Source organism: Aethalodelphis obliquidens, unplaced genomic scaffold (genome assembly GCF_003676395.1).
Source record: "Aethalodelphis obliquidens isolate GAN/ISIS:26980383/991018 unplaced genomic scaffold, ASM367639v1 scaffold6, whole genome shotgun sequence".
Taxonomy (NCBI): Eukaryota; Metazoa; Chordata; class Mammalia; order Artiodactyla; family Delphinidae; genus Aethalodelphis; species Aethalodelphis obliquidens.
In genome coordinates this window covers 10817549-10843743 of record NW_020837950.1, presented here as the reverse complement: position 1 = coordinate 10843743, position 26195 = coordinate 10817549, and the positions used below count along the sequence as shown (strand labels likewise).

General features: G+C 41.7%; 1 protein-coding gene across 14 annotated transcripts in view; it reads right to left on the bottom strand.

The window, feature by feature from the left end:
• The window catches only part of APBB2 (amyloid beta precursor protein binding family B member 2), a 376970-nt gene that overhangs the window by 283259 nt on the left and 67516 nt on the right, over positions 1 to 26195 (bottom strand). For 12 of the 14 annotated variants that reach the window (XM_027103089.1, XM_027103091.1, XM_027103101.1 and 9 more), the window contains one exon: positions 20089 to 20245. The exons of the other annotated variants lie outside the window; for them this stretch is intronic. The gene's annotated coding sequence lies outside the window, so the exon portion shown is untranslated. The remainder of the gene's footprint in view (positions 1 to 20088; positions 20246 to 26195) is intronic. 14 annotated transcript variants of the gene reach the window in all.

The window sequence follows — 26195 nt, the reverse complement described above, 5'->3', positions numbered from 1 at the left end:
AACAGCTCCCTCCCTGCAGGCTCTCAGGTCACAAGTCCTGTCCAGTGGCCCACTACACACAGCTCTCTGTCTCCCCCCTCACCCCTCAGGGCCCCAAGTGGGAGGAGGTTGGCTGCCACAAGCCCCAGGGCGATGCAGATCTCAGGTAGTTCCTCGACACCCTGTCCAAGTTCTCAGTATGAATGTGCCACCTGTTTCCTGATGAGACCTGGGCTGATCGTATACCTAAAACCTTTGAATACTCACCTAACAAGATACTGCCCTAATCACTACTGTTTTGATCCCACCTTTATGGCAGCCTTACATCAATTATGTCAAAGAAAAGTCACTCGACAATATTTCAGGACCTTTTCTTATTTATTTATTTATTTGGCTGTGCCACACGGCATGTGGGATCTTAGTTCCCCAACCAGGGATTGAACCCATGCCCCCTGCAGTGGGATTGAACCCATGCCCCCTGCAGTGGACGCACAGAGTCCTAACCACTGGACCGCCAGGGAATTCCCCTTCGGCACCTTTTAAAGCTAGCTGTTTTTCACTTTGTTATAAAGCAGAAACTGACACACCATTGTAAAGCAATTATACTCTAATAAAGATGTTAAAAAAAAAAAAGCTAACTGTTTTGACTAGTGTACTGACATGGTTTTTGTTTTTTTGTCGTTGTTGTTTAATTCACAAAATGCCATCATCTGCAATAAACTACACAGTAGAGGAAATATACTTATAGCTTAAATGATATTTTTTCAGCCTTACTGAGGGATAATTGACATACTAAATGGTAAGATATCTAAAGTATACATTGTGGTGATTTGATAGACATTGTGAAAGGTTTCCTCTCACCTAGCTAATTAACACATCCATCACCTCACGTATTTTTCTTTTTTTCTTTTTTTTGGTGAGAACATTTAAGTTCCATTCTCTTACAATTACACAATATAGTGTTATCAACTACAGTCACCATGCTTTACATTAAATCCTTAGACCTTATTCACCTTCTAGCTGAAAGTTTATACCCTTTTACAAGCCTCTCCTCTCTTCTACTGTTTCTATGAGTCCAATGCTTTCTTTTTGATTCCACACTTATGTGATACCATAGAGTATTTGTCTTTCTTTGTCTGACTTATTTTACTTAGCATAATGCCCTCAAGGTCCATCCATGTTGTCACAAATGGCAGGATTTCCTTCTTTCTCAAGGCTGAATAATATTCCATTGTGTGTATGTATATGTGCGTATGTATACATGTATATATATAACATCTTCTCATCTTCTTTATCCATTCAACTGTTGACAGACATTTAAGTTGCTTCCATATCTTGGCTACTGTGAATTATACTGCAATGAACATGGGAAGGTAAATATCTCTTCAAGATCCTGTTTCCATCTCCTTGGGATTTTTACCTGGAAGTGGGATTGCTGGATCCTATGGCAGTTCTATTTTCAATTTTTTGAAGAACCTCCATACTGTTTTCCAGTGGTTGCACCAATTTACATTCCAACCAACAATGCACGAGGGTTTCCTTTTCTCCACATCCTCACTAACACCTGTTGTGCTTGTCTTTTTGATAAAAGCCATTCTTACAGATGTGAGGTGATTATCTCACTGTGATTTTGATTTGCATTCCCCTGATGATTAGTGACAGGGAGCACCTTTTCAGTACCTGTTGGCCATTTGTACGTCTTCTTTGGAAAAATGTCTATTCAGTTTCTCTGCTCATGTTTTAATTGGATTATTTGGTTTTCCTGCTGTAGAATTGTATGAGTTCTTTATACATTTTTTGGATATGAACCCCTTATCCAATATATGATTTGTGAATATTTTCTCCCGTTGAGTAGGTTGCCTTTTCATTTTGTTGATGGTTTCCTTTGCTGTGCAGAAGCTTTTTAGTTTAATGTAGTCCCACTTGTTTCAGTGATCCTTTTTAAAATGTAAGTCAGATCAAGTCAGCTGTGCTCAAAACCCTGTCATCTCTGAGAAATGAATATTTCAGGTCCTTATTCTGTCCTGTACCCTTCGCAACCTGTCCCTTACTCCACCCCCATATTTTGTGGCTTTACTCGGCAATACTCTTCCCTTTGTTCCCTCTGCCCTAGCCTCAAGGGCATCTTGGCTGTTTCTTAAACATGCCAAGTTCACTCCCACCTGAGGGCCTTTGCCCTTGCAGTTTCCTGCACCTAGAATGCCACCTCCTGGGTCTCCATATCACTAAGTCCTGCTCAACTGCAACTACTCTAGGAGGCCTTTGCCCATCACCACCTCTTAAGCAGCCCTCTCTTGCTCTATCTCGCTCTCATCCCTTGATTTTTCTTCTTTGTGCTTATTACCCCAATACATTATATATTTATTTGTCTATGGCCCACCTCCTCCCACAAGAACGCATGGTCCCAGCGAGCAGGGACCTTGTCTGTTAGGATCATCACTCACCCCCACTGCCCAGAACAGTGGGTGGTGTACAGTCAGCACTCACTAAATCTTTGTCGAATAAATGATTTGGTTAGGGAAAAATAAAAAGGACTGCTGGTCTGCTTTCCTAATGACTGCGGCTAAATTTCCAGTGACCAAGAAGATATTCAGTAGCCATCTTTAGAGATGCTATAGAAGGGATTCTGTAAACTAAAAGATGAGTTTATGGAATAACCTGCCATCCTACGTGAGGATTTTCCACACTGCACATCAAAACCAGCAGAGTACACAGGAAATAATAATAATAAAAAATATGAACAAATTTAAACAATTATTCAAACCAGAGTGGCAACGATTTTGTGTAAAGCGCCAGAGGGTAACTAACTTACACTTTGCAGGCCACAGAACCTCAGTCACAACTACTGAGCTCTGCTGCTGCATGGTAACAGCCAGACACAATACATCAGTGAATAAGCACAGCTGTATTCCAATATAACTTTACTGATGAACACTGAAATATGTATAACTTTCACGTGTCACAAAATATTATTCTTCTTTTAATTTCTTTCAGTCATTTAAAAATGTGAAAACCATTCTAGGCTCGTGAGCCATATAAAAAGAGGCCATAGGCCAGATCTGGCCTCTTAGCTGTAAGTCTCTGACCCCTGATTTAAATCCTTTCTAAGGGTGTTTTTTTTTTTCCTTTTCCTATAGATGAAATACATTCTGGTCCATACAATCTGTTGGATACATAGTCTACAATTAATTAAGCATGGAACAATTGCTTTTGTTAAAGAATAATAAGCTGGATAAACAATTTATTTAGGTGAATAAAAATTACTAACTCACTCTTCCAGAACTGTCTTTCCACCCAGATTTTGGTCATCTTCAAATACAAGCTCTGTTATCACCTTTTTCTTCATCTAAGTATTTTCATTTTCCAACCTAGTGAAGAAATTTCCATTTACTCTTTCTTCCTTTATAGAGAGGGAAACTGTAACAAAATCTTAGGATAGAGGGGAGAGTGGCTTCCCAGGTTGGAGGCAAGGCAGATTCCAGTACAGTGTTTTATGATGAAGCGTACAGTGTGTTGCTTATACTTTGCTTCCAAGTGCTTTCAAACACACCCTGTTGTGTGGGCCCTGGAATGAGAACTATTCTGATTGCAGGTGCTGCTAGCACTCAGGGTCATCTGTCCCCATGAGCCACAAAAATTTGCTGAAAAGGACAGGCTGGGAGATGGCACAGCCAAAACAAGTTATTTCATAACTTAAAGCAGAAGAGTTTAAATTGCTCTCAATTATAATGATAGCTCATCTCTCTTATGTAATAGCAATATATGAAAATAAGGACTTTGAAGAAGCACTCTTCACGATATCACTCAGAAAAGTTGACCAAAACAGGTATATTAACATCAAACTTGGACTTCCCTGCTGGTCCAGTAGTTAAGACTTCATGCTTCCAATGCAGGGGGCATGGGTTCGATCCCTGGTCAGGGAACTAAGATCCCACATACCTCAAGGCGCAGCCAAAAAAACCCCCAAAAAACATCAAACATGTCTATTTGACACTGCACACACAGTAGAGGACGGGAACACTTCACTATAGGCTTCGGATGCTCTCAATATCCTGATGTTGAGTGTCCCGGGAACCCAATCAAGAAAGAATTCAAGGGAAAAGTTCTCATGTTCTCTAAGCATAGGAGACATGGAACAAAACCAACATTTATTTTAACCTAATTAATTATAGACTCCACTTGCCCAACCCACTGTGAAAGTAGATCTACTGGAATGTGGAGTGAAAATTTTTTAAGTTTTTGAAACACCTCTGGTGCTCTGTTTCTTGATTTGCCCAGTAAATCAAATTCAAATAAACAGGCTAAAGGAAGTCAATGGTTTTCCAACTCCTACTGTAAGTAACACAGATTTACTGTGAGATTTAAGCCTACAGATTTACTGTGAAAACCAGGGATTAAATTAAGCTTCACTTAAATTTCAAGATGCCAGAGATGGTCTCCTGAGAACGCAGACTTGGCTTGAAATCCTGGTGTCTCACACACATGGCCCAATTCCCAGCAAAGACAGCCGTCCACAAAGCCGCCCTGTCTCCGCAGGCATCTCCTCCGTTCTGCAGAGCGTGGACTATACACATCAATGAAAGTTGAGACATCAAGTCATGGAAAAGCTGTAAGATAAGCGCCTCTGCTTCATCTCACACTCTTAATTGAGTTTCTGAGGGAAATGGAAATGCTGACGAGGCAGGCAGCTTCAAACAAAAACGGTCGGAAGTGAATGAATATCCCAAAGAATTGCCACCATAGTTGCCTGGTAATCTGCATGTGTCAGCATTCAGATCGACACATTCTTTTGGGGAATACCCAGGGCACCAGGAATCACCCTCTTCCAGACACCCAGGGGGACTGTGATGCTGAAACCAGGTGATGGAGAAAGTCACAAGGAGGAAGCTTCCCTGAACAACCCTGGCTTCAGCTTGTATTAGTTTGCTAGGACTGCCCTAACAAACTACCACAGACTGTATGGCTTACACAATGGAGGTCTCTAAGTCCAGGATGAAGGTGTCAACATCAAGGTGTTGGCAAAGCTGTTTTGTTCTGAGGCCTCTCTCCTCTGCTGGTAGATGTCCTGGCGTGGTCTTCCCATTATACGTGTCTGTGTCCAAATTTCTTTGTCTTATAAGAACACCAGTCATAATGGTTTAAAGCCCACCTCCATGACCTCATTTTAATTTAATCACCTCTTTAAAGACCCTATCTCCAGGGGCTTCCCTGGTGGCGCAGTGGTTGAGAGTCCGCCTGCCGATGCAGGGGACACAGGTTCGTGCCTCGGTCCGGGAAGATCCCACGTGCCGCGGAGCGGCTGGGCCCGTGAGCCGTGGCCACTAAGCCTGCGCGTCCGGAGCCTGTGCTCCACAGCGGGAGAGGCCACAACAGTGAGAGGCCCGCGTACCGCAAAAAAAAAAAAAAAAAAAAAAAAAAGACCCTATCTCCAAATATACAGTCACATTCCAAAGTACTGAGGGTCAGGACTTCAACATAGGAATCTTGAGGGGACATAATTCAGCCCTTTGCCCTGCTGGAACCACTGCCACGGCAAGACTCTGTTTTTGTTTAGTCCTACCGGTGCCAAAGGCTAGACTGATAACCCAATTCTCACTATTTTGAACATTAACTACCTTTCTTTTATAATGAAAGGATATTACATTCAACAATGTCCCAACCCTAATCTCATTTTGATGACAACCAAAAAACCAACATATAATTTTCACTGCCTTTATAAAATACTCTGTTACATACCGAATCCAATCATAAAGAAAAGTCTCTGGGTGTGGGCGCACCCTCTAAGCACCAGCTGCTGCCAGGCCACATTTTTTTTTATAAGCAATTTGCACTGCAACCAAGATCCAACACAAGGAAAAATCAGGACATTCAGTTGATGTTCATCGTCATGGTAGGCGAGTGTAAAAAAACACATTCTCACTTATCTCGTGTGTACCTTTTCATGCAGACACTCACGTCTTGGCATGCAGGATTACGTACTGCTGTGTTCATCTGTACTGCCGGCTCCTGATAGTGAAATGGGTTTAAAAAATAACACTAGTGTTGTACACCTGAAACTAATGTAATACTGTAAGACAACTATACTTCCATAAAACGCACACCCCCACACTGAAATCAAGACTTCTATTCAAACCAGGTGTGTGACCAGGCAAAATGTAACGTTTTAAAGCCCTACATCTAAATGATTACCAAAGCTCTTTTTAAAAGAAATACCAAAACCAGTATCATTTAAATGTGTTTAATCTCAACTTAAGCCTTAACAAGTTCTGACCTTATAACCATTTACGTCCTCCAAATTCGACTATGTTATTCATCAATTCAATAAACATTTACTGAGATTGTACTAGGTGGCAGGCAGCATTCTAGGTGCTAGAGATACATCACTAAACAAACAAAATCCCTGCCCTCCTGGAACTGACAGTCTGGTAAGATACACATATCATTTCCCCTACTGTCCTACAAACTCATTTACCTTCCCAAATTCCCTGACTGGGGCATGGGTATTTCCAGTCTCCTAATTTCCCAAAGACAAAACTTAGCAGCTATGCTATATTTTTCATTCTCTATCACATCCCTCCTGGGTCTCTAGTGGCTATTTCCCACCCTGCCTCCTCCACCTGCCTTTCCTAATACAGATAACATTACCACCTACAAGCCTCAGCCATCAGCCCATCAGCCCTGTACTCCTTGTCATTCACCACATCCTGTTAATCCCACCACTGGGGTCCCTCCCCAGTCTCTTCCGACCTCTCCACTCCCATCGCCACAATCCTGGTCATTTTTCGTCTCAATTTACACATCCTCTCTAGAAGATGAAACCTATAAAGCAGAAACAGTAATCTACTCACCTTTGTATCTGCACCATTACTTGTGTTTGCATAGAACTCTGGACGCACTATATTAAGTCAATAAACTCTGTATTCCTGGCCACCTCCCCACTAGACCATGTGCTCTGAGGGCAGGGCTTATATCTTTTTTTTTTTTTTTAATTCTCAGTGACAGACTTGCAGTAGATATTACGTGCCTCTTGAAAGCCACTTATTCGTTCATGCAACAAGTATTTATCAAGCACCCACTCGCCACCAGGTATTATGCTAGATGATGGGGATATACCGGTGAACACAAGCCCCCCCCAAACCCCTGCCTTTTAGAACTTCTATTTACACAAATTCCTATTGTACAAATTTATTTTAGAGTGAGGGTAGAAAGATAATAACTTAAAATGTAAGTATGCAATGTGTTATAAAGGGATAAGTTCTATAGGAAAAAAAATAAAGAAGGAGAAGAGGGATTTGGGGAAAGGGGCAGGAAGGTTCGCAATTTTCAATACCATCAGGGTAGGTAGGTGGGTTTCACTGGGAAGGTAACACCTGAGCAAAGATGTAAATAAGAGAGGAAGTTCACCAGGTGGATATCTGGGGAAGATACAGGAAGAAGAAACAGCAAACGTAAAGGCCCTGAGGCAGAAATGTGCCCAGTGTGTTCAAAGGCCAGTGTGGCTGGAGTGGACTTAGCCAGGGGGAGAATATGAGGCAATGAGGTCAGAGAGGAAAGGAGGGGGCTTAGTATGGTCAGGTATGACAGGTCCTGTCAGGTAACTGGAAGGACCTCATCTTTTACCATGAAGACAGAGAAGTCATTTCAAGTTCTGAGCAGAGGGGTGTCGTAGAATGACGAGTTTAAACAGGATCACTCTACTGAGAACAGACTAAAGAGAGGCAAGGATAGAATCAAGGAAAGCAGCTAGCAGGTCCCTGGAATAATTCAGGCAAGACAGAATGGTGGCCTGGGTCAAGGTGGCAACATGGGTGTGTTCTTAAGGCCGAGTCAATAAAGTTTTCTGATGGACTGGACCCTCCGAAACTTATCTACATTTCTTCCTTTTCACTGATAATAACGAAGCCCCAGCCAAGACCCTGCTCCTTATTCCTACATGGCTGTGAAAGTCTAGGATTTGTTCTTACCATCTTCAATTCTCCCCTCTCTTCATCCTACAAGCTGCAGCGGGATTGGTGCTCGGAATGCTGCCCCCCCATCACAGCATCACCTGCTCACAGTGGAGCTCCCTTCGGGGCACAGACCTGCTCTGAAGCCCTCCACCTTCTCCTCACGTGCCCAGCCCTGTCCCAACACCACAAACATCTTCCCATCACCCCACCTCTGCCCTCCATCACCCTCCCTGCTCCTCTCCAGTGCCCTGGATCTTAAGGCCCTTGCTGCCCTTTAAAGTTCACTGCAGGTTCCACCTCCTCTAGGACATCTTCCCAGGATTGTCTGGCTCATGCCTGTTTCTACCTCCTCAGGGTTCCTGTGGCCTTTACTGTCCATACTAAACATCCCACATCACACTGGCCCATCTAGACTGTGTGCCTCTAGAAAGCAAGAGCCGTGCCGTACATTTTTCAGGCCCCATGCCATCTACTCTACGGGCAGCAATCATAACACTCGCTGACAAAGAACATCATAGGGAAAAATACAAGAGTACAATGTTTGAATTATTTTTATTTATTTATTTATTTATGGCTGTGTTGGGTCTTTGTTGCTGTGCGCGGGCTTTCTCTAGTTTGAGGTGAGCGGGGACTACTCTTCGTTGCGGTGCTCGGGCTTCTCATTGTGGTGGCTTCTCTTCTCTTAGCCGTTGCGGAGCACGGGCTCTAGGCGCACAGGCTTCAGTAGTTGTGGCACGCAGCCTCAGTAGTTGTGGCTCGCGGGCTCTAGAGCGCAGGCTCAGTAGTTGTGGCTTGTGGGCTCTAGAGCACAGGCTCAGTAGTTGTGGTGCACGGGCTAGGCTGCTCCGCGGCATGTGGGATCTTCCCGGACCAGGGCTGGAACCCGTGTCCCCTGCGTTGGCAGACAGATTCTTAACCACTGCGCCACCAGGGAAGCCCTGAATGATTTTAAATGTGCTGCCAACACTTGAAGACTGGGAGCAGTCACATAAAAATCCAAATTTATGTCTTCTCTTGAAATACTAGAAGATCAGGCAACACTGGCCCTCATTCCTCAACCGCTGAGTGGTCATCATGCCCCCCCCCACCTTTTTTTTCTTTTCGGCCGCACCGCGCGGCATACAGGATCTTAGTTCCCTGAGCAGGGATTGAACCTGTGCCCCCTGCAATGGAAGTGTGGAGTCTTAACCACTGGACCACCAGGGAAGTCCCTAATTGTGCCCTTTTTCCCCCTCTATGCCCCAGTTCACTTGTTTACTTTTCTGTCAGGTCCTGGTAGGCATGTGAGTTTGTGATCCCCATACTAGACACTGGTTACCTTGAATATTTTAATTATCAAGTTATTTGGGGAACTGAGTATTTATTGAAGGTAATATCAGTTTTTCTCACTCATGATATATTGTGACAGACTTGTTTCAGACATTTCTACATTATAAACATAAATAATTACATACATACACAAATATACACACATATATGTATTCTGTATTAACATTCCTAATAGATTACAATTCCTACACTATGGTTCAAACACCTTGAAATATGGGGGCTATAATTCTTGCCATGACTAAGTATAAGAGGGTCAGATATCAGTACAGAAGCTATGCAGAAAGAAAGGAAGATAAAGCAAAAATAAATGTTACTGGTGAGCTATATATCAAACCATTTTAGGGGAAAAAAAGTCACTAAAATTCTTTTGAAACTAGAAAAATTCCATGGCCTTGTTGATTTAAAAACAAAACCTCACGGATTAAGAGATCAAACTATGTATACATAAGGGATGTTACAATGGGTTTATTCTCCAGACAACTGCCTACATTCTAAAGTAAAACTGTCTTCTTCCTATGATTAAATTTCAGCATCCAAACTGAGACCAAAGGAGGTAAATCACACCATAAAGAAACAGATACAATGGTTTCCAGAGAAGCCTACCAAGAGTGGAAGAGTTAAGCAGTTACTGTTTCGGGAAGAGTTTAGGGGAGTCATCTCCTTTGACCTATGACTCATGCCTGGGGTTTTAATTAAGAGAAAAGCAAGAAGTCAGAAGATATTTAAAAGGCACCCTGACTTTATCTGTGTATCAGTCCTAACTTCTACTCCAAACAGGCAGGCCTTTCTCAGCAAACAGCTTTCCTGATGAGCAATCAGATTTTGAAGACTTCCACTGCCACCTCCAGCCCTGTGGTCTGAAAAGCAAATACAATTCAGTCTAAAGCTCATATTTAAAGCAAAGAAGGGTACACTTTCAGACATACTTCAGCACGAAGGGATTCTGTGTCCTTCAAGTCACATTTGGTAAATATCTTTCTCCTTTCTCTTTCCCAACTCAGTGTTTTAACTAATAAGCTTTCAAGGGAACGTTCGCTGGCTTAGCGCATACTTTACCGCTCTTCCCATAAAAATTACCTTCTTCCTCTGCATGCAGAGAGGCAAGAAAGACTGACGAACATGAGAAAAAAATTTACAGTGTTTTTACAAACATTTAGTAAGGTTTTATAAACTGCATTAAAACACAATGGATGGGACTTCCCTGGTGGTGCAGTGGATAAGAATCCACCTGCCAATGCAGGGGACACGGGTTCGAGCCCTAGTCCGGGAATATTCCACATGCCGCGGAGCAACTAAGTCCATGCGCCACAACTACTGAGTCTGAGTTCTAGAGCCCGCGAGCCACAAATACTGAGCCCACGTGCCGCAACTACTGAAGCCCGTGCGCCTAGAGCCTGTGCTCCGCAACAAGAAAAGCCATCACAATGAGAAGACCGCATACCGCAACGAAGAGTAGCCCCCGCTCGTCGCAACTAGAGAAAGCCCGAGCGCAGCAACGAAGACCCAACACAGCCATAAATAAACAAATAAATTTATTTTAAAAAAACAACAACGAATGGTTATGGTCATGATCATACACTGCCCAGCTAGCTCTTGATTCTTGTTTAAAAGGAAAGAAAATGAATAAATGAACATGGCTAGAAAACTCAAATAATATGGAAAAGAAAAAGGTTTTCAGTGTAATATCTCCCTAGGGGGAAAAAATGTATGTACCAGCATATATACAATATCTTCTTTAAAACATTTATACAAAAGGGAATGGTAGTCACATGATTCTGCAAAACATTTTTTCATTTTATATAGACACATGCACATACATACACATATAAGTTGTATATGTGTATGTATATATAAAAATAATGTAATTCCAAATCAGCACACTTATTGAGTTTTAATTCTTTACAAATATGCTGTAATATAATATACCTTGTATAAATATCTTGGCATAGTTGTAAGTGAACCTATTTATGAAATTGCTGGTGATTTTAAATTTTAAACTATATTGAGAAATTGCTCTCCAGTGGCATCTGCTTTATAATTCAATCTCAAACAGCCGTCCCTTTTCTGCATGTAATATAAGTATCAAAACAGACCTGCTTTGTCTCAAACTGCATCACAAAACTGCCAGACAACCAACCCATCACAGAACAAGTCAAGCTCTTCTAGACAACACAGACTCTACGAACCAAACCAGAAGCATCACATATCAAAGCTGGAGGCTGGCAATCACAGCTTCATAAAGGGTTCTGCGTAGCTGGCCTTTTACTTTTTTCTATATTCTTTGTCTAAGACAAAACTGCAGGAACAGGGTGGGGGAAAGGGGAGATTATCATCTGCTAGGTATTTATCCTAGTCCACTCGGGATGCTATGACAGAATATCAGAGACCGGGTGGTTTATAAACAACAGAAATTTATTTCTCACAGTTCTGGAAGCTGGACATCCAAGATCGCGGTGCTAGCACAGTCACCTTCTGGTGAGGGCCCTTTTCCTGATTCATAGCTGGCGTTCTCGCTGTTTCCTCACATGGCAGAAGGAGCTAGGATCTCTCTGGAGCCTCTTTTATAAGGCAGTAATCCCATTCACGAGGGCTCCACCGTCATGACTTAAGCACCTCCCAAAGTCACCACCTCCTCATACCATCATCTTTGGGGGGTTAGGATTTCACCATGTGAATTTGAGGAGGGGACACATTCATTTACACCACAGCAGTGTTCAACTACGAATACTACCGGGGAAAACACTGAAACCGTCATAGAGTTGAACCCCTTGGTCCCTCCCCACTGTCAAATACCATGGGGGCCCCCAAGGCAGGCAGTGCAAAGAAGCTCGAAGCCCCCCAAAAAACAAGTGTAGAATCAGGGTTGGGGACAGTCAGGGAAGTCCAAGGCTGACCTTCTTCCTTCCTTCTCTAAGTAGCTGCTTGGGAGGGTCTGATTCCCTCAGTAACCAGATACCTCCGGGTAACTCACGGCAAGCTGACAGAGTGCATGGCTGGGCCACGTACCTTGGCTGTAAGATCGTGGACAGACTCCCAAACATGCCATGCATTTTTATTTCCACCTCTGAGGTTCTGATTAGGTATTTTCCTCAGGTAAAAAGCCTTGGAAACCCCCATCCACTTACAACCTCCTACCTCCTATTCATTTATCAAAAATAGCAAAATGCCACTTCTCCAGATTAATCTACATCCAAATTAACCTCTTTCTACTTGGAAATTCCAAAGCATCCTATTCATACAGTACTTTGAGCCTTTATTATCTCATTAGTTATAATAATGATGAAAGATATATAGAGATACAGAGTTTTCTACAGGCCAACCACGTGAGAGGCTGTGCTTTTATTTACACAGGTATAGCATGAGGTTTGAGAAAAAAAAAGTTTAGATTCAAATTTAAATTAGATTCAAATTTAGATTCAAATTTAAATCTAAAAAAAGTTTAGATTTAAATTAAATTTATCCAGGGCTTCCCTGGTGGCGCAGTGGTTGAGAGTCCGCCTGCTGATACAGGGGATGCGGGTTCGTGCCCCGGTCCGGGAAGATCCCACATGCCGTGGAGCGGCTGGGCCCGTGAGCCATGGCCACTGAGCCTGCGCGTCCGGAGCCTGTGCTCTGCGAACGGGAGAGGCCACAACAGTGAGAGGCCCGCGTACCGCAAAAAAAAAAAAAAAAAAAATTTTATCCAAGATGTGAAACTTGGATAAAACCATTTGATCTCTCAGCTCCTGAGATTCTTTATCTACAAAACAGGTAATACTGTCTCTCTCATAGGACTGTTGTGAGGATTCTCCCCGCCCCTGTCCCAATCCATCAGAAGCCAAGAGAGTGTTAAGTCCTTAGCACACTGGACAAGCTCAATAAAATGTTACCTCTCCCAGAAGGGCTTGTATTCTGGCTATCTCTCCTCCAGGATACTTCATTTTGTTCCCTCCAGCAACTACCAAAGTAGACTTTGTTAATACCGTTAACAAGTTCATTTGGAATTTAACTGAATTGCACTGAACCAAGTAAAATTAACTCAGCATCTCTGAACACTCATAAATGAATGCCTCCTCCAGGTCAGTGGTCATTTTTAATTCAATTTTAGAATCATCGAGGACCTGAAGTCTTGGTTGGAACTCCAGACTTTCTATTTCTGAGATAAGTCTTTGGTAAAGCCACTAGTTACCCTCCTACTTTCCCAGGCATGGCCACTGTCAAGCTTTAACCAGACACCAGAAAGGAGCCACAGCCCTCACAAACTATTTACAACCTCAAGTCGTCAAGAAAACCACCCTTATGAAACCAAGCACAGAGGAGTTACTAACATTCTAAATTCTGTCTTCAAAGGGCCTCAGCAGCATGAAGAATGCAGGAAAAACTAATTTTTTCATTCTTAAAAAGGGCACACTAGCAAATTGCACAGAGCAATTTCCTAAAGTAAGCTAGACTGATGTTGATATTCATTTTCTAAATAAATGACTGGCTTGGATACTGTCTACGTAAAAACATCCAATAGACTTATTTTTGTTTATAAATGAAGATGAATTCTTCTCTCAGCAGATAGTAATCAATTTGGAAACTTCAGAAGTTCTGAACAGTTATCGTGTCATGAATACTATAGGTCTTATTCGGACAGTATAATCAAACTAAATGTTTTATTCATTACAGGTCACTATGGGACTGAGAAACTACTGCTTGTTCTTACATCAGAAATTACACTAAAATAAACTGACTACATGTCATTGGAGTATGTTATCTTTGAAGGCTTTTAAAGGAAATCCAATACCTCACAGATTATGTAACATAAAAAATATAAAGACAAATAAAAAGTCAAAAGATGTAATATTCCAAATTCTAGTAATACAGTACATATATTTATCATAAACATCCTCATTAGAGGTTTACACAAGAATGTGGTTTCTCCTAACGAAAGCAAGTTCCGGACATGCTCTTTATTCTTGCATCAGGCTCACCGAATGTGACCAAGTTGATCTGATTCTGCGACCAAATGATTATAAATAGGCAGGAGCCTTCACAAAATGTAATTGTACCACAACTCAAATTGCAACGGCTCAGCCATTCCGAACCCCTAACTTCAGTCAACACAAGGCTCTATTCAGAATAAAGGGCAGTTAAGAAGTTACCCTCACCCAGCCCTAGTATGTTTCAGCTCCCTAAGAAAAACAAGACCAATAGGACCGTATCCTCCTAGAACATTAGACTACACTCCTCATAAGGTCATTCATCATTCTGCAAACAGGTCACAAAGATTTTTAAAAGGGCACCAAAGAGAAAGAAAGGACAGAAAGGAGTGACTGGGTTAAAAAAATCATGATACCCACATCCTAGAGAAATAAATGAAAGCTTACCTACTGCTTTTTCTTTTCAATGAAAATAAAAAGAGTAATTCCATGTTGCCCATGGGTGCATTTTTATGAAGTGACATTATCAGCCAGAGGACTGCAAGGAAAGCAAAGGGGCCAGGTAACAAAACACGTCAGCTCTACCCAGGTGGAAATGAGAAGATTACAAGAAAGAGCAGGAAGCAGATAAGCCATCCTGGAGAACTGAGCCCTCCGGGAACAGGGAGGCATGGCTTGACCCACTAATGCAACGGCAGAAAACATGTTCTAAATCTAATCATGTGATTTTAATATCTGATTAAAGTCCAATAGCAGAAGTCAGCTTTTAGCTATATGCCAGAGAAGAGAAATGTCTCTGAATTTCACCAAGACTAAATTTATATTTTGTTCACATTAAAAATAAAAGTCATTCCCCAAACAAAATTGTAACTTTACTAGAAGACAAAAAAAAGGCCAACTGGAATCCAAACATCACAATAAAGCACTGACTTTTCCTTTTTAACCTCTATGCATTCACAATTTTCACAGTTATAACTAAAGAAGAGATATAAATTTGCAGTCTTCGTGTTTCTAACATAATTATTTTAATGTCTCCACAGCAGTCTATTGAGAACCATACCAACACAAAGGCAAAAATAGCACAGGTAGATATAAAAATGTAGCTAGCATTTTAATTATATTATAAAAAATGTCCAATTTTCAGAAAACATAAAACCATACTATAATCCCAAAACCCAAGACATTTCAATTCATAGAGTTTCCATCTGGCAAAATAACTGTTTTGTGAAATTTACCTTTTTCTGTATAAAAGACCCAATTCATAGAACCATTAATGAAAATACTTGAAATTCTTGAAATAATATACCAAATGTATAAATCTTTCAGCCAGTAATTATTGGTAATGATTAAGACAGAGGTAATGAAAAAATTTTAATTTACTCTGTTTTATACAAATGGATAATGGGCATAAAAAAGCTTACCACTTTTATGAAAAACAAAGTAGTTTTTGGAAATAAAATAATCTAGAAAATGCATCTAGACTGATTTGCATTCTCTCCTACGACTTCAGATTTCCACTGTTATCCCAAAGAGAAATAACCAGAGACTAATACTTTTAACAGAGTGACTCAAACAGGAACGGAGATGAAAAGTAGCAAAGGTACAACAGTTTTGTTTTTTTTTTTTTTAAAGGGAGCTATACTGCAGCTTAGGTCCATTTCTTGAACAAACCTTTTTCATAGAAAAATTACATTGCAAAAACTTAAGTGAGGTGTGATACTGACATAAGGAAGAGAGAAAAAAAAAAACCTCTTACATTTATGGTCAATTAAATTTCCACAGGGACTTCCCTGGTGGCGCAGCGGTTAAGAATCTGGCTGCCAATGCAGGCAACACAGGTTCAAGGCCTGGTCCGGGAAGATCTCACATGCCGTGGAGCAACTAAGTCCATGCGCCACAGCTACTGAGCCTGTGCTATAGAGCCCGCGAGCCACAACTGCTGAGCCCACGTGCCGCAACTACTGAAGCCTGCGCACCTAGAGCCCACGCTCTGCAACAAGAGAAAGCACCGCAATCAGAAGCCTGCGCATCGCCATGAAGAGTAGACCCAGGCTTCCCTGGTGGCGCAGTGGTTGAGAGTCCACCTGCCAATGCAGGGGACACGGGTTCGTGCCCTGGTCTGGGAGAGCCTGTGCTGCACAACGGGAGAGTCCACAACAGTGAGAGGCCTGCGTACCGCCAAAAAAAAAAAAGAGTAGACCCCACTCAACGCAACTAGAGAAAGCCAGTGCGCAGCAAAACACAAATTTTAATTATTTTTTTTTAAATAAATAAATTTCTACAAAGGTGCCAAAATAAATCAATAGGTAAAGGATAATCTTTTCAGCAAATGGTGCTGGAACAACTGGATATCCATATGCAAAAAAGAGAGAGAGAGAGAAAGAAGAGGAGAAGAGAAGAGAAAAGAGGAGAAGAGAAAAAAGAAATTGAACATATACCTGAACCTTACACCATACACAAAACTTAACTGAAAATGGATCATAGACCTAAATGTAAGGGCTAAAACAACAAAAGTTTTGAAAGAAACATATGAGAAAATCTTAGCAACTTTTGGTTAGGCAAAGAGTATTTAGAAACATCAAAATCATAAGCTTCGGAAGAAGAAAATGATAAATTGAACTTCATCACAATTTTAAATGTTTGAGCTTCAAAAGATACCATTAAGAAAGCAAAAAGACAAGCCAGAGACTGGGAGAAAATATGTGCAAATCATATGTCCAAAAAGGGACTTATAGACAAATAACCTAATATAAAAATATGCAAAGGATTCAAATAGATATTTCCCCAAAGAAGATACAGGAATGGCTAAGAAGCTCACTGACTGAGTTACCAGCTCAATTACGAGGGGATAAATTTCATAAATACCATCCTTTGTCCTTTTCATAAAGCTACAAAATAGGATGATTTCATTAGAATTTCCATAACATGTTACTTTGTTCTCATGTCACAGTAAAGTTTTCAAATCACTGTAAAATGATACTAACATCCATACTGGACAAGAAATAAAACTATCTCTATTCACAGATTGCATAATCTGGTATATAGACAATCCTAAAGAAGTCATATACACAATTAAAAAACTATTAGTACTGATAAACAAGTTCAACAAGGTAGAAGAAAACAAGAGCAATATACAAAAAACAACTGTATTTCTATACACTAACAATGTATATACACTCTGAAAGTGAAATTTTAAAAATGATTCCATTTATACAGCCATCAAAAAGCAAAAAAAAATACACTGTAATAAATTTAACAAGGAGGTGTAAGTTGTGTTCCCTGAGAACTGGGACAAAGTGAGAGAGTGGCATGGACATATATACACTACCAAAGGTAAAGTAGATAGCTAGTGGGAAGCAGCCGCATAGCACAGGGAGATCAGCTCGGTGCTTTGTGACCACCTAGAGGGGTGGGATAGGGAGGGTGGGAGTGAGGGAGATGTAAGAGGGAAGAGATATGGGCACATATGTATATGTATAACTTATTCACTTTGTTATAAAGCAGAAACTATTGTTATAAAGCAGAAACTGACACACCATTGTTAAAGCAATTGTACTCCAATAAAGATGTTTAAAAAAGAAAACGAAAACACAGTTGAAAGAAATTTTAAAAGACCTAAATCAATGGAAACACACCCCATGTTCACGGATCAGAATTCTTAACATTGGTAAGACAGCAATATTTCTCAAATTGATCTGGAGATTCAACACGATCCCTATCGAAAGGCTGGTTCAAAAGACAGGTTGTCAAAGCCCACAGTGTACAACACAGTCAACTCTACCGTAGACTACGGACTTTAGTTAATAATAATAAATCAATATTGGCTAATCAACTAACAGATACATCACACTAATGCAAGACGTTAATAATATTATGAGAAAACTCGGGGCTATGGGTATGGAAACTCTACTTTCTGCTCAATTTTTCTGTAACCTAAAACTGCTTCCCCAAAATAAAGACTATTAATTTTTTAAAAGTCAAACGAGGTCAATTATAAAAAATAAAATAATCATCATAAAGCCTAACATGGAGAAGAAGAAACAAATCTTTAAAGTTCATGAAGCACTCGGAATTCTGCTGACACCGGAAAGCCAACTGACGTTTTGTTGAGAAGAGCAGCTGTTCCCCTGTGGTGTTCAAATAAACTCTGGACAACTTTCTGATAACCTCTCATTTGGCTGCTCCCGAAACAATTGTGTGTACAGTAAATACCGAGACTCTACTGCTGGCGAAGCTCTGAAATTATCTCTCTTATCTGCAATTAACTATACGCTCTGGAAAGCCTCCCTTTCTTTCAGACTCAAAAGGCAAGTAATTGAATTACATACAGTTCTAAAAATGTTCCTGTTTCTCCTTTGTTAAATAACAGCTCTCTGTGCTGGTCTCTCCCCAAGCCAGCAGAATTCCTAATTCCCCATCTCTTCTACTCCCACAGAAATTAGTTCTTACCTCTAGGGATACATTTTTCACACTGTGGGTCAGCTAACCTAATACTGATCTGGCTTAGCACTGCAAAGCCCGAGGACAGGGACTATGCCACAGTCAGTTCATGCTAAGACCTCCTACCTGGAAGGATGTTTTCAGATGTAAGCGACGGACACCTAATTCAAACTAAATAGCTAACCTGCCTGGAGAGTGAAACTGGAGTTGCTGGCTTTAGGGGCTGCTGAATCCAGGGCCATAAGTTGTGGGTGTAGGGTGGGTGTATGTGTGCATGTGTCCCCCTCATCCCCATTCCTTTCCCTCCATCTCCCTGCTCTGATTTCCTCTGTGTTGACTTCATTCTCAGAAAGGTTTTCCCTACGTGGTAGAAAAGAGGGTCACTAGTAGCTCCGGCTTAACAAACCCACAGAAAGGAAAAACCTTTTTGCAACGGTTTCATAACTACATAACGGACCCTGGTGACCCTGACTAGCCAAGCTGATGTCACATGCCCATGAAAGAGGCAGTGGAGTCACCTCCTCTAACTACATGGGCTGAGAACAAAGCAAGGGTGACTGACAGCCCGGGGAAATCCGGGTGATTTATTGAAAGGAGGAGGAAAGGGATGCTGGGTGGGCAAAGCCAAGAGACTTCACTACTTCACAGGCTCTCAGGACCGCCGACTCCCTCCCTTTTGCTGAGTATTTATCCACTGCTTATTACGTGTAATGCTGAGTTAACCGCCGAATATTCAACAGAAAGTGTTTGCAGTGCCTGTCCCTGTATGATATTCTTTCTGAGAATGAATTCTTTCCCACCTTACTGCCACATGTGAGGTTGTTTATGCAATTTCCTGCTCCTGGTCCACAGTGAGGCTATGTGGCATTTAGTCACATTCCAATTATTTTCAGGACATTTCTTCTCCTCCGTCCTATGTATCTTAATGGCAAGTGCACACACTGCTGAAAATGAATGTGTTGCTAGCTTTCGTTTGGGGGGAGATAAAAGTAAGTAAAAACTTGCCAAGCAAACCGAAGGAGCACACACACAGAAGAACCCCTCCCCCTCAAAAATTTGGCAAGTCTTCACAATCTACCCTTCTTAGCGTGGAAACACAAATGAGGGCAAGTCTCTGAAAGTACAAGTCCAGGCTTTCTCGAGGACACGGCTTTCTCTCCAAAATAAAGCCAAGATCATGGAGTGATCATGGGTGACCTCTGGCTGTGGCTTCCTACACGTTTGCTTAAGCTCAAGATCCTCCTCTCTTTTCTGAGAGAGAGGATGGGACAGAGGAGAGGAACAAGGAAGGGAAAGGAAGGAAGACCACACAATACACTGTACACAGGAGTCTGTCAGGCTATACCTGCCATCTGTACAATGCTAGGCATCTCTCAAATAACTGGGAATGTTTATTTGGGACTGTCTCAAAAACACTCCGTGGAATGAACACCACCTTCCCCATCTGACCCAGTCCATTTACCCAGCCTCTCTTATCTGATACCAACCTGATTTTGCTTAAGTTATCGTCTGTCTCAGGCTTTCACAGGAGCTTTCTTTTATGGATTTTCCATCCAGCAAATGTTTCTGTTCCACGGCTGGGCAGAGCCGACCACAGCATGCTTGGCTACGGACAGCAGCTGCTCACCCCACGGCAGCTCCGACCTGGAGGGGCGAAGGCCGGAAGCCATTAGAGGGATTCACAGGCACAAACTCTCTCTCAGGAGTGTATGTTTGGCAAGCTAATCCCCAGCATCTTCCAAACGTTTAAAATCATTAATGAACAGAGACGACAGTTTATAAGGTGTTCTAAAGACAAGTTTGCGCTATTCTGAGGGGAGGACTGAAGTATTTAATCATTACTGAAAAGGTCTGGCCAAACACTTATGCTCTGTTTGCGGAAAATTTAAAAGCCAGATGTTTTAATTAACCACAGAAAACACGAGCTACAACTGAAATTTCATGAACACACTCATCTGCCCTGTGGAAAACCACAGGAATGTTCTGGCAAGGCTCAGTCTGGATTCTTGGGACACAGAGGGCTGGAATCTTTCCCCTTAGGAACCCGAACAGAAAATTAATTTGCTCAATATGTTTAAAAAAGTAAAATGAAACCCTGATTTAATCTCAGTCAAATACAAAAACATTTTAGGACTTCAAAGGGCACTACCAAAAGACACATAAGGGAAAGGTCATAAAAAATTCCAACGTGGTTCAGGATTTAGAATGTATTTTCAAGGCAAAGTGCATAGTGTAACAGAATATTTTATAGGCTAAATAATCCAAAGGGGAAACTAATCATCTTTCATTTCCTAATAGAGGAAAATGATATATGAAAACCAATATTCAAGTGAATCATAAATATTATCAAATGTATAATATATTCAGGCAAAAGGAATCACTTAACTATACTACTTCATGCCAAACCTGGGGCCTGGCCCTCACGAGCTACTATGCTTCAGCATGAAGAATCAAGGCATTCAGAAAAACTTAAAATAACTTAAGTTCACTGACATGGCAGCTAGCGACTTAGAAACAGAAAACTCAAATGAGGGAGCCCTATAAAAGCAATTAGTGAACAATTAAGAATAGCTTAAGAAGTCTTCGTTAATTATAGCAATAGTTATGACATCAATATATGCCACATATTGAAAGCCTGTTCAAGAGGGAATGAGACATATGTTATTTTCAGATACTAGGTCCACAATTCTATTTCTGTTAAGTCAAAGCAGACCCCGTCACAAGTGTGCCAAGCATAATATTACATTAATCTCCACCTTCATTTGAACCTCTGTCACAAAAATCATTTTGAAAGGAACACGGCAGGAAAAAAGCAAGCTATCAAGTTATGTACCTGTGGTATAATCCCAGTTTTGTTCTACAAACTGAGTGTATACAGTCTAAAGACTCCAAATTATGAACAATAATAGCTATTTTGGAATAGCTATCCAAATAGCTATCATGGAATTAGAAATATTTGTGTTTACATCTCAGTATTTTCCAAGTTTTCTACAATTAATACATATTGTTTGTAGAATTAGGATATTTTTAAATAAGGTTTTTCTTACTTTTTTTTATTTTTTGCGGTTCGCGGGCCTTTCACTGTTGTGGCCTCTCCCGTTGCGGAGCACAGGCTCCGGACGCACAGGCTCAGCGGCCATGGCTCACGGGCCCAGCCGCTCCGCGGCATGTGGGATCTTCCCAGACCAGGGCACGAACCCGTGTCCCCTGCATTGGCAGGCGGACTCTCAACCACTGCGCCACCAGGGAAGCCCCAAGGTTTTTCTTATTAAACAGTATGGGAATGCAAATCAGAAATGGGATATCGATATACTATATTAGCCTGATCTGTGAGTTTCCTCTTATCTGAACAGTAAGAGCTAAAATTTAAAAGTCTTCATTTATCCGAACTCTGTAATTCTTCATTTAGAAGTTCAAAACCCGAGTGTCCAATAACACTCCCAGGGCTGAACGACTACTTTTCCAGAAACAAGAAATCTTGTTATTTTGCAAACTTGTCACAAAGAAACAGGAAGACCCAGAGTTATTCCTCTCCCTTAACTAATGCATCCAAACTTCTCTATCACTAGCCATGCCATACAACTGTCACTTAATTAAAAAGAGTGCCTCCCAGGGCTTCCCTGGTGGCACAGTGGTTGAGAGTCCGCCTGCCGATGCAGGGGACACGGGTTCGTGCCCCGGTCCGGCTAGGCCCGTGAGCCATGGCCGCTGAGCCTGTGCGTCCGGAGCCTGTGCTCCACGACGGGAGAGGCCACAACAGTGAGAGGCCCGCATACCACAAAAAAAAAAAAAAAAAAAAGAGTACCTCCTGGTGTTACTTATGATTTCACAGGGGCAGAGCCCTTAGTGAACACTGCCACAGTCCATTTCTGATACTCCTAGCATCTCAGAAAACACAAAACACAATGGTAGAATCTTAACACTAGGGTACTTGGCAGTCCATCATTCTAAGAAGCCAACCTCCTCAGTTTACAAATGAGGACACTGTCACCCAGAGAGGTCAAATGTCTCTCCCAAGGCCACACAGTTGGTGGGGCAGGGATGAGAGTCCAGATCGCCTGGCTCCACTGTGACCAAGTGCTCTTTCTGCCACTACAACATCTCAGCATGCACTCCTCGAAATACAAGTTCGTATGAACCACCAGCACATGTTAAATTCATAATCAGCAAAACCAGTAGAACGAGACAGAAATTTATTCCATCAAAAATGAAATGCATGCAGGAAAAAAACCAGAGACTCAAAGGCTGCCTAAAATAGACAAGGCTCTGCCCAGAACCCGTTCCGTCGGAGAAACAATGGTTGCAGTGTGCTTGGGCAGCAGGTGTCTTGAACAGAAACCGCCTGTCACGCTGAAAGCTTTTTGGTCCTAGTACTTGCCCTGCTGATGACAGCACAGTCCCACTGCTCAAAGCAGGACGAGAGGTTTTCAACAAGAGAAAATGACACTGGCACCTGTGAGCCACCTGTAAGAGAGAGGAGGGATACATGCTTGCCCCAGTGCTGGAAGTAAATGATCTACTAAATGGCCAGGCATCAAGTCTGAGCCTCTTCCTTCCTAAACAACTCAAGTTTTAGGAGAGAGATATTACTGATTCCAAAAAGTAAGAAACAGAGTGGGGATCATTTTGTAAAGTACAGAAACAGTGAATCACTACGTTGTGTACCTGGAACTAACAGTTTTATAGGTCAGTTATACTTCAATAAAACATTGTTAAAAGGAAAAAAAGAAAGGGAGGGAGGGAGGGAGGAGAAATAAAAAAGGAAAGAAAGGAAAAGAAGAGAGTCACTAAAAACTAAAATAAAATAATCCTAATGCTTCTTATCTTACGCCTGCTACAAGCTTGGGGATGAGCAGGACTTTTCTCTCTTCCTCTAAGTGATGTACAGGAACACTGCTCACCTCCACTTCTTTCTCAGCGTTTACCTACAGCGTCCATGCCACACCAGTCAGAAACCTACGAGTCCCACAAAATGCGAACAGCCTGACGAGCAAGGGAGACGAGAGGACAGATGGCAGTGACAAACTCAGAAACACTCCCTGAAAAGCCTTCACTGAGTTCCCTCTGTCACCCCTTGCCTACTGTGCAGCAGGGCCACAAAGGCAGGAACTGTGAAGCCACTAATAAAAAAGCCACATCCAGGGATGACGTGAGCTCCCTTTGTGAGTGCCAGGACCAATACAATGGCTCCGTCCCGCCTCATCTCAGGAGTCAGGCACCCTCGAAAAAGAAAACACGAATTTTTTCCACCCCAAACTGCTCCTAAAGTCCCCACCATCTCTTTCCACGGCTGGATCCTGAAGGAAAGACGGTATCGACAGTGTATTCATTCTTTTCTGTGCCTCAGATCGGACGCTAAAGGTTAATGTCCACAGATGGCAAAAGGAATCAGATTCTTGTTGCTATTTCACAGTGAAATCAAAGCTTGGTGGTGAGTATTGTGCAAGGAACTCTTTAAAGTCATTTGTAAGGTAATGGCAGGAAGTTTAAATTTAGCAGTCTGGTAGAATAAACTCTGACCTGCCAATCAATTTGGCCGTAATCTTGCTGAAGTCAACACATTATCTTTCTCAATAGAGACTAAACAAATTAGAATTCGATCGGATGCACTGATTTTGAAATCCTTTCTTACTTGGAACCTTAGCTGTGTGTCGTCTGGTTCTTTAGCTTCAGTGAACGCCTTTGGCAAAACATACCCCCAGACACTGCCACCATCGGAGAATCTTAAACGGATGGCCAGCATTTTTTTTTTCCTATTTTAACGTCAAAGGGAAAGTTTCTCCTTCTTGAGCCTGATTCTAGAAATATCAGCCAAGCCAATTCAATACTTCTGAAATTTCTCTCTCAAAATGATCAGGCAGGAATATGTCAGAGAACATTCCTCTCATGGCGCTGGAAATTGGATTTTAAAATCTTAGATTGAAAGTACTGATAATTTCACGTCTTAAAATGTTTGGGACAGGGCTGGGTTTGTTTTAAATTACCCATCACCAGAAACTGAAAAGAATCTATTATAAGTAAGCAAAACTGCCACCCAACAAAGTTTGTGGAGACGTGACGACAATCTGGAAAAGGTTTCACCTAGTAATGTCCCGTGTCATGCTCTCAAGTAAAGGGGGTTTCAACAGTTGGGGGAGGTGGGGAAGGAATTTATGCTTTCTAATGTTTTAAAGGCTGTTCCGGAAAGAACAAGGGACAAAGAAATCAGCAGACATAGAGGTTGTGGTCCCAGCTCTGCTACTTATGACCCAAGGCTTTCTGGAATAACTCATTTACACTCTTTAACCTTAGTTCCATCATTTGTAAAACAGCCAGCTTCATGGGATTGTCAACCAATGAAACCAAATATAAAGGCATTACAGCAATTTTTTAAGCTTTATGTACTCATTCAACAAATATTTACTTAAGAAACTACAAAGCTGCCAGATACAGCACTGTGGATACAACCATGAACATGAGACCCAGTCCCCTCCTGCAAGGACCTAAGTGAGGGGACCCAGTGTGATTTGCGAGAGGCACAGGGGGCCATGGGAACGTGCAGGCAGCCTCTAATCCGAATACCAGACAAATTTCAGGTATTGTTACCTTCACAAGCCCTTGAGGAAATTTTTCGGTGAGAAGTGGTAGATGTGGTTTTTAGTTTGGGTTGGTTAATTATTACCTCATTCACTTCGTACAGTTTTATTAAACACTCACTATGTGCCAAGCGCTATTCTAGGCGCTGGGGGTTTAGCACTGAACAAAATTTCTGCCCTAATGAAGCTGACATTTCCTCATCCAAATGAAATGCAAAATACATGAACTAAACAGATTTAATTAGCAAGGCTACTTCTGCTGCAATACAATGCTTTTTTTCTTTTTCACCAAAATATCCCCACACAAAAGTTAAAAGGAATATTCTAATTGATCTAAATACAGTAAATACTTTATTTCTTAAATCTCCCAGGCTACATTTTACAGTATACCAAATGACTGCCATCATATGAAAGGCACTCTTAGGTCTGAGGGATTAAATTTGCATATTTTGGCACGGAGAACACTCCCACATCTTGCCCCCCTCCCAAGGAAAAAGAACAAATGCTGGAATCTATCCAAACACAACCTCAGTTTTAACAGGGGGAATATAAGTTATTTTAGAAGCATTTCCTGTAGTCATTTTTTTCCAAGGATAAAAAAAGTTGAATTATTTAGCGTAACCTGAAGTTCAATTTTAACATGCCAAATGTCTGCCTTCACAAAGTTTCTTTTAAAAATCTATTTAGGGCTTCCCTGGTGGCGCAGTGGTTGAGAGTCCGCCTGCCGATGCAGGGGACGCGGGTTCGTGCCCCGGTCCGGGAAGATCCCACATGCCGCGGAGCGGCTGGGCCCGTGAGCCATGGCCGCTGAGCCTGCGCGTCCGGAGCCTGTGCTCCGCAGCGGGAGAGGCCACAACAGTGAGAGGCCCGCGTACCGCTAAAAATAAATAAAATAAAATCTATTTAAAAGAGATTGTGGGGGAGGTGCTGAGAACTAGGCTGTCCAGGAAACAAGTCAACCCAACTGTCTAAAAATTCAATATGGGATGATGGGGAGGTAGATGAGGAAAGGAAGAGAA